Below are 9,244 nucleotides of genomic sequence, written 5' to 3'. Positions count from 1 at the left end.
ATAAATGAATGAATAGTTTTGAAAAAATCCATTTTTGGATGGGGTACACCTTCGTGTGTGTCTATGTGTATGTGTGTGTATCTTTGCTATCAAGTCGATACTAATTCATAGCCTACAGGACAGGGTTGAAGTGTCTTTGATTATCAGAGGCTGTGACTGTTACAAGCGTAGCAACCCCTGTCTTGTTCCCTCAGGGTTGCCAGTGGTTTCAAACTGCTGACCTGAAGGATCTCAGCCCTAAATATAATCACTATATCACCAGGGTACCAGACATGGAAAAAAATTAGGAAAACAAAAAATTGAAATCTGGTAAAAAGAAATATAGACAACAGAAAACAAAATGCTTTATTTACCTCAAGATTAACTATTAAACATATTCATACTTTCATTTCTATTGAGTTGAAATTTTCTCATCCTCAAAGAAAAATTAAACTAAAGCATCTGAAGTATCTCTGAAAAAAAATTTCAGTCTGTATTTTAGCTTTTAATATATATTAATCTTAGTATATAAGACATTTTATTATAATAGGCAGCATATGCATACATTTGTATCACTTTTGTTAGATTTTCAGCTATCTTAAATTAAGGACCTTGTCTGAGAATAGATTGTGTCTCATTTGATGTTCTGAGTAAACACAAGTTGCTCTCAAAATGACAAAGTAAAAAATCTCATGTATTTTAAAAATTCTAATTTAATATAGGATTTATCACTTTGCATTCGAATATATATATAATCCATGCAGCATTGGATATATTTATATTTCTATATTTGTGCACACATATATATTTATATTGCTGTGTGTTTAAAATCAAACAGTTTGGAAATGTGTTAAGGAAGCATATAATTATCTTAAATATACATTAAAATAACAAGACTTAAAAACAGAAATATAAGCAACATAATTGCCATTTATTCTGTAACATTTTCTAGTAATGAAAACAATAATCTCTGGATTAAAAAAATACTGCTCACTTTTTGTGTTAGTTAGATTCTCAATATTACCAATTTTATGTAAGATAAGAAATATACAATGAACCTTAATATATATTATATATTAATATATAATTACATTATTATTAATCAATGGGTTACTATATAATATTTGTTTTTCTTCTTCACGACGTTTAAAAAAAGCAAGATATCTCTGGTGATAGTTAAATCTTCATAAATTATGTATTGAATTTTTAATTTATGAAACAATCATTCATAAATGCACTTATAGATTTCATAAGTACTCTTTTATCAAACACATTCAATATCTATATGAATAATATTTTAATGTACAACTTTAAAAGACTTTCTGATTAAATGAGCTTGAAGCTGTTGAAATATAAAAGCTACTATCCAAAATAACAATACTTATAACAACAATGTCTCTATTAGGGAAACAATTCAGATTTAAGAACTGGAATCTCACCCTGATTGTGCAATTGGCATGCTTTCACTATAAGATCAAGCACAAAAGACTCAAATATGAAGCATGAAACAATGGTACAGAAAGAAGTGGTATAAGCTGTATTAAAAACATTAGTTAGAACAAGGAGAGATGAATTGATGGAATACCAATTGAAATGTTTCATTAAACTAATTAACTGACCAAATGACTAGGAGAGATCTGTGTTTGTGCCCATTCCAAAGAATGGTGACCCAACATAATGTTCAAATTATAGAGCAATATTAGTGATAAGACGCAAGTACAATTTTTCTGAAGGTCATCTAATAATGGTTGCTGTACATTGACTGGGAGCTGCTAGAAATTGAAGCTGTTGTCTGAACAGAACAAAAGGATTACTGCAATATTTAAAATCAGAAATTATGTACTTCAGGGTTGTATCCTTTCATCATTCTTATTCAATCTGCATGTTGCCCAAATAATCCGAGAAGATAACGTTATGTAGAAAAATGTGTCATCAGGTTGGAGAAAATGTATTAATAACCTGCAAAGTGCAGATGATACAATTTTTGTTGCTGAAAGTAAACAGGACTTAAAGTACTTGCTGAGGAAGTTCAAGGATTACAGCCTTCAATATGGATTATAAATCAATGTACAAAATACCAAAATACTTACAAACTGACCAATAGGTAACCTGAGGACAAATTGAGAAAATTTGAAGTTGTCAAGGATTTCATCTTGCTTGGTTCTATAATCAATGCTCATGGAAGCAGTAGTTGAGAAAGTAAAAAACAAAACAAAAAATATTCCATTGGACAAACCTGTTGCACAAGATCTCTTTAAAGTGTAGAAGATCAAAGCTATCACTTTGAGACATGCCTGAGCAATCCAAGATATTTTCAATTGCCTCACATATTTATGAAAGTTTGATGTTCAATAAGTAATACAACAGACAAATCAATGCATTTGAAATATGGTATTGATGAAGGATCTTTAAAGTACCATGGACTGGAACAAACATATTATTCAAGAAAAATAACAGATTGTACAGTGAAAAATCCTCCTTAGTCCATGGTTTGTAACTAGAAGGACAGAGTAAAAGAAGAGGCTTGAAGAGATACATTGGCAAAGTGGCTGTAACAACAAGCTCCAATATAACAATTGGGAAGATGGTGCAGGACTGGATAGTGTTCCCTCTATTGCCCATAGGATTGAAATGAGTCAGAACCAATTATATATCACCTAAAATCAACAATATTACTGCGTTATGAAAAATGAAGACTTTTCATGTTACTAGGGAGAATTCCATTTCACCTTTCTGGTAACGTTTCCGTTTGTTTCAATGTTTTAGTGGCATTGAACTTGACATACGTCTATAAAGAGGGATGAGCTTACAAGAGGGACTTACTTGCAGACCCACCACTTGTCTGTCAGTTTGCTGTACTGTGGTAGCTTGTGTGTTGCTCTGAGGGTGTAAGTTATGTCACCAGCATGTCCAATGATAGCAGGTCACCCAAAATGAACCGGGTTATCAGACCTTCCCGACTTCGAATAGACTACTATGAGAAATTCATCACTGAAAACCTTTTGGACAGAATCAAATATTGTTAGATACTGGAAATCTTATTAAAATAAGCAGAACACAATCAGAGATAGTTGTAGAAGAGGTTTCTCTCAGGTTAGAACACATTCAAAATATTGCTGAGTAAGAGCTGCCTTCTCAAAGTAGAGTCAACCATAATGACATGGATGGAATCACGTCTTTAAGAATAAAGCCTTCATGACCTTCATTTGCTGGTGGGGCATGACTCAAAACAAGAAGAAACAGTTGTTAAAAAGCAATTAATAATCATATCTTGGAAGTTATCAATCTAGAAAAATTGGTAAATGTCAAAATTGAAATGGAACCCATAAAAAAGACATTCTGTACATTAGTGAGCAGAAATGCACTGGTATTGGCCATTCTGAATCAGAAAAGCATATGGCTTACTCTGCTGGGAATGAAATAATCAAAAAGAATGACATTGCATTTATCCTCAAAAAGCACATTTAAAGCTCTGTCTTGAAATTCCATGATGTCAATGATAGGATTCTATCTATCCTTATCCAAGTGTTGTAGTTACATAATTGCATGTCAACTTGATATATAAAATGCAGGAGTGGGATCTAACCTGTCAATGAAGTTACAGTCTGATGGTACTTTCTGGTGGTTGTGCCACCACACCCAAATATGTCCAATGAGACGGTTGTATAATTGAAGAGTAATTTAAAGAGACATTAGACAAGTCAAAGCATGCAATGGCTCACTTCCACTGCCATGACATCAGGAGCCAGGTCCACGCAGAGAGATTATATTTCCAATAATGCCTTATATGAGCTTAGAGGCCATGCATGCCCCTTAATTAGAGGTAAACACATGCATAATGAAGTGGGTTGTACCCTAATCCTAAAGGTCCCTGAATCCATGGAAGGAGTAACATAACATGAGTGTTGGGGGCAGGTAGAAGGGAGTGACTGTGTCCAAAGCCTAGAGAGCAATAACACATGTCTGCTCCTGTAGTTAAAGCTGACAGCCAAATAGCAATCAGCCATGTGTTTGTAAGAGGTAACTTTAAGGCATCCCTATTTTGGGAGGATATAGTTCAGAACAATATTAATTATGAGGATGTGATTTGGACTTATGTCTGACTCACAAGGGTGAAGGCCTCCCTGCAACTCATAAACACAGCTTTTAGGCTTAACATATGACAATAACAGGTTCATCCACACACACTCTCTTCCCATTCTCTGTTTCCCACAGGTGGGCATGGTCCTCTCATAAGGAGGATTCTGTGAATTTCCGCTCTCTCTCTGCCTTCACCTTTCTGTTGGCAAGGCACATGGCTGGGATCTGTCATATCATTGTGATGCTTCCACCATCACTGGATCCATAAGACTCTGCATCTACCAGCCTGTGATCTTCCTGTATTCTGCATCATTGTGTGTAGCTGCATAAGTCTGAAGAGGGATTTATGGATGAGTATCGAATTTATGGACTTGATCTGGACTGGGCTGGGGTATTTTTGTAATATACATTTACTTCTTAATATAAAGCTCTTTCTTACACATACAGTATATGAGTATCACTGGACTTGTTTCCCTAGTCAACCCGGTCCAACTCATCATGGTAACTTGGGAGTTGGGTACTAGAGAAACAAATCATGAAGATGGAAAGGGCATACATGTGTGACCTCTGCCTCATGGCTCGCCAGAGGTCAGATAGGGTCCCACTGCTTATTTGATTGTCTTCTGGAAAGGACATGGGAAGTGAAGGTTTCGATTCCTAGAAGTTGTCTTTGGTCAGTCCTGTGTTAAATGATGGAAATAAATGTGATTAATGTAAATTTTGAGCTCAAAGGGCAAAGTGGCCTCTGGAACATCTCCTCTGAGATCACACTACTTAGCCAAAATGTCTGACAGAAGATCAAAATGTCTGAAAGAAAACCCTACCCTGGCTTGTTGCAGCAAGAGGCCCAAGGCCATATTGCATATAAGTGGAATAGTTTAGATAAGGTTGAATTTGAATTTTAAGAATGAGTTTAGGATCTGGCTCTACTATGTGTCCATTGATTTCTTCTGCCTAATGTTATTGATACAATGACCAATAGAAATGATTATAATGAAGTATGCAAATAGAGAGTTTGTAAGCACATTAATTTGAATCTTTAAATGGGTTAGGACAGCGGTTCTCAACCTATGGGTTGTGACTCCTTTGGGGGTTGAACAACCCTTTCACAGGGGACATCTGACTCGTTACAATAGCAAAATTACAATTATGAAGTAGCAACGAAAATAAGAGGGTTGGCTGCTCTGAAGTTCATGACCTAACCCAAGGGGAGTAGGGTTATTGAGAATTTGTCATGGGGCCTATTGTTGAAAGACTGAAAGGGGAGGCTGCTAATTGGCACCTGGGTGAGGCTAAGCAAGGCGGCCACATTGAGTTGACCAGAGCCCAACCAGATGAGTATAAGATTTTTGAGCCTGTGAATTGATGGATAGTGCTGCTGACTTCATGGACCAAGAATTTGACTTTTATGAAGAAGAATGGAGGAAGACTTACTAACAACCTGCAATATTCAGATGAGACAAACTTGCTTCCTGAAATTGAGGACTTGAAGCACTCCGGATGAAAATCTATAATTGTAGCCTTCAGTATGGGTCACAACTCAATAAAAAGAAGATTAAAATCCTTGCAACTGGATCAATAGTTAACATCATGATAAATGGAGATAAAGTTTAAATTGTCAAAGATTTTGTCTTGCTTGGATCCACAATCAATGCTCATGGAAGCAGGAGTCAAGACGTCAAAGGATGCAGTGCATTGGGTAAATCTGATGCACAAGACCTCTTTAAAACATTGAAAAGCAGAGGCTTCCTTTGAGGCTAAGGTGTGCCTGACCCAAACTATGGTATTCTCCATTGCCTAATATGAATGCAAAAGTGGACACTGAATGCGGAAGACGAAAGTATAAATAAGGCATTTGAATCATGGTGCTGGTGAAGAATATTGAAAGTACCAGGGACACCAAAAGAACAAACAGATCTCTCTCAGAGTAGAAGTACAGCCAGAATATTCCTTTGAGGAAAAACTGGCAATCCTTGGTCTAACATATTTTACACACGATGTCAGAAGACACCAAGTCCCGGAGAAGGAAATCATGTTAAGTAAAATAGAGGGGCATTGAAAAGGAGGCAGTCTTTCCGCAAGATGGATTGACACAGTGGCTGCATAGACCATCTCAAACAGTAGAACAACGGCGAGGATGGCACAGGCCTGAGCACTGTTTGGCTCTGCTTTACATCAGGTCTGCATGAGTTAGAATGGACTACATGGCATCTAACAGCGACAACTAGTTTTATCTTCCTGAATGTTTTTGATAATGATAAACATTTGTTCTTTTGACAGGTCTCCAGAATTTCAGCAGAAATCCATCTGTTCACTACCACAAAAGGTACCTTTTAAAAAAGTATTTTTCTATAATATTACAAAATCCATAAACATATTATTGAGCCAATAAAAAGTACATTAATTCCCAGAAATATTATAATTTTAAAGAGTGAATACAGGGAATGCTAATTATTACTACATGCAGTAAAGCAAAGTACATGTACATTTTAGATTCCTTTAACAATCAAATTATCTGCCTAAATATCAATCTAAAACACAATCTAAATCTTTCTTTTGGAGATAAATCTCTTGACCATCTTTGTTGTCAGGTACCATGGCATCAAGCTGACTCATAGAAGCCCTATGTACAGAAAAAATCAAGCACTGCCTGCTTTTGAACTATCTTCATCTTGTTATGTTTGAGACTACTGTTTTAGCGACTATTTAAATCCATCACACTGAAGAACTTCCTCTTTTTCAATGATCGTCTGCTTTATCAAGCATCATGTACTCTTTACGGAACTGCTCTCTTCTTGGAACACGTCTTGTCAATGTATTACTGCAGCCATTTTAGAGTTTCTTCTACATGATTTCTGTTGCACATGATGTTCCTGGCATTGTTGTATAATTTCTGAGTTCTTTTGGCTTATATGTCCTAGATATGGATCTTTTCTTGTCAGTTATCCAGGTAGTTCTCTTACAAATTTCCTGGAATAGACTAGTGAGTGCTTCCAGCATTGCAAACATTTGTTGATATATACCCCATCAATTCATAAAGCATAGTTTTACTCTTATGCCTCAAAGCAGCTTGGGTTTACTCTTTCTGTACCATTGGCTCTTGATGCTTTGCTACATCTTGAAATGGTTATATATTGACTAATGTTTGGTTCTATGACTCTGAAAATCCCTTTCATATCTTTTGATACTTCCTGAACTACTCAATATTTTGCCCAGGAATTCTTTATTATTTAATTCAAGCTTTATTTTTTCTTAAATTCTCTCAGCTTGAGATATACGGAACTTCTCCTCCTCCTCCTCTTCTTCTTTTTCCTCTTCCTAATGCCAAGTCTTTGCATAATGCATTACATACAATGCTGCTTTTTGAATTTTTCTTTACACATATTTCCTTTCATAATTGCCTTCATTCTTTTAATATACTCTATGTTTCAGAGCAAGTTTCAGAGTATTTCTGAAATTCACGTTCATCTTTTATGTCTTTCCTGTCCTTATGACCAGGTTTTCTTCCTGCATGATGTTTTTGGTGTTATCCCACAACTTTTCTGGTTTTCTGTCATTGATGAATCAAATCTGTTTTTGAAATGACTTCTAAATCCAGGTTGGATACATTCAAGGTCATATTTTTCTCCTGTCAACTTTCCTTAATTTTATTTGGCTTCATTCTGAAATTTCCTAGCATCAAGCTGTTGCACAGGTGTCCCCTTGTTTGGGCTGATGATATAGAGCTTCTTCTTCAGTTCTTCCTGCAATTTTAGTCAACTTGAGTACTATTTATTTCACTGTATTGTTGAGAAATATATACATTTGCTATGATAAAGTAGTAGTAGTAGTTGTTGTTAGGGGCCGTTGAGTCAGTTCTGTCCCATAAAGATCCTACACAAAACAGAAGGACATATTGCCCAGCTCTGCACCAACCTTACTATTATTCATATTCTTGAGCCCATTGTTGCAGCCACTGTAAAATCCATTTAATTGAATACCTTCCTTTTATCACTGCCCCCCTATGTAAAAAGTACATGAGACAAAGTCTCAACGTCCTTCACTCTAAGGAACATTCTGACTGTACTTCTTCAAATGTGTTTGCTCTTTTAGCAGTCTGACTGTGAAAGACAGATTTGATTGTTTTTTTGGCAGTCCATGGTATAGGAAAAATACTTCTCTAGCACCATAATTAAAACTCACAGGTACTTCTCTGAGTTTCCTTATTCAATATCCAACTTCAACATACATATGAGACAATTAGTCCTCAAAGTAACCTACCTGCTTTTCAATATTCTAAAAGTTCTTTTGCATAAGGCCTACCCAATGCAATGTGTCTTTTGATCTCTTGATTGCTGCTTCCCAGAGCATTGATTGTGGATCCAATCAATACAAAATCTTTAACAACTACAATCTTTTCTCTGTTTATCATGATGCAACCTATTGATTCAGCTGTGAAGATATTGTTCTTCTTTACTTGAATTATAATCCATACTGAAGGTTTAAAGTCCTGTTGTGAGGACAAAAACTTTAAATAAGTCTTGGTCTTACAAAATTCTTTCATGGCAATGACTGTAATGTCATTCCTCTTGCTTGTATAAATTATTACTATTTTGATTTTAAAAGGCCAATATCAGTGCATTTTAGCTCAATGACACTTAGAATAATGATCTTTATAAATTCCATTTAATTTTTTATTATTTCTGATTTTTCTATTTTCTTAATTTTATATTCCACATTCTGATTATTAGCAAATTTTTGTAGCTGTTTCTTCTCTTGAGTCAAAAATAAATTTCCCAAGGGCTCTGCTCCCACAGGCTTTACTCAATTCACATCATCCTGGTAGACTGCTTTGAGAAAGTGACTCCTGCACAGTCACATTTCAAGTGCCTTAAATACCACGTGGCCCATCTGTTGTCTTAGGAATGCTCTATTTCTATTCACTAGGCTTTCAGTGTCTGACAATTTTTTGCATGCTAACCATAAGCTTTTCAGCAGCTAAATCTCCCCAAGTGGGCAGTCAATTCTGATCCCTCCTCCTTTTCTTCCTCCTCTTCCTCTTTCTTATTTTTCCAGTTGAGATAGTTTATTGTGCCAGCCTGACTGATAAGCACAAGTGGGATTAACTGAAGGGCAGCTTGGTGAGCCTCGCCTTTCTTGTCTCTCACTCTGTGATCATCGGACCAGTGTGCAGCTGCCTTGCTTG

The sequence above is a fragment of the Echinops telfairi genome, unplaced genomic scaffold, assembly GCF_000313985.2.
Source record: "Echinops telfairi isolate 266 unplaced genomic scaffold, ASM31398v2 ScPeMD7_7468;HRSCAF=8506_0, whole genome shotgun sequence".
In the NCBI taxonomy this organism is placed as follows: Eukaryota; Metazoa; Chordata; class Mammalia; order Afrosoricida; family Tenrecidae; genus Echinops; species Echinops telfairi.
This window is presented reverse-complemented; position numbering follows the sequence as displayed.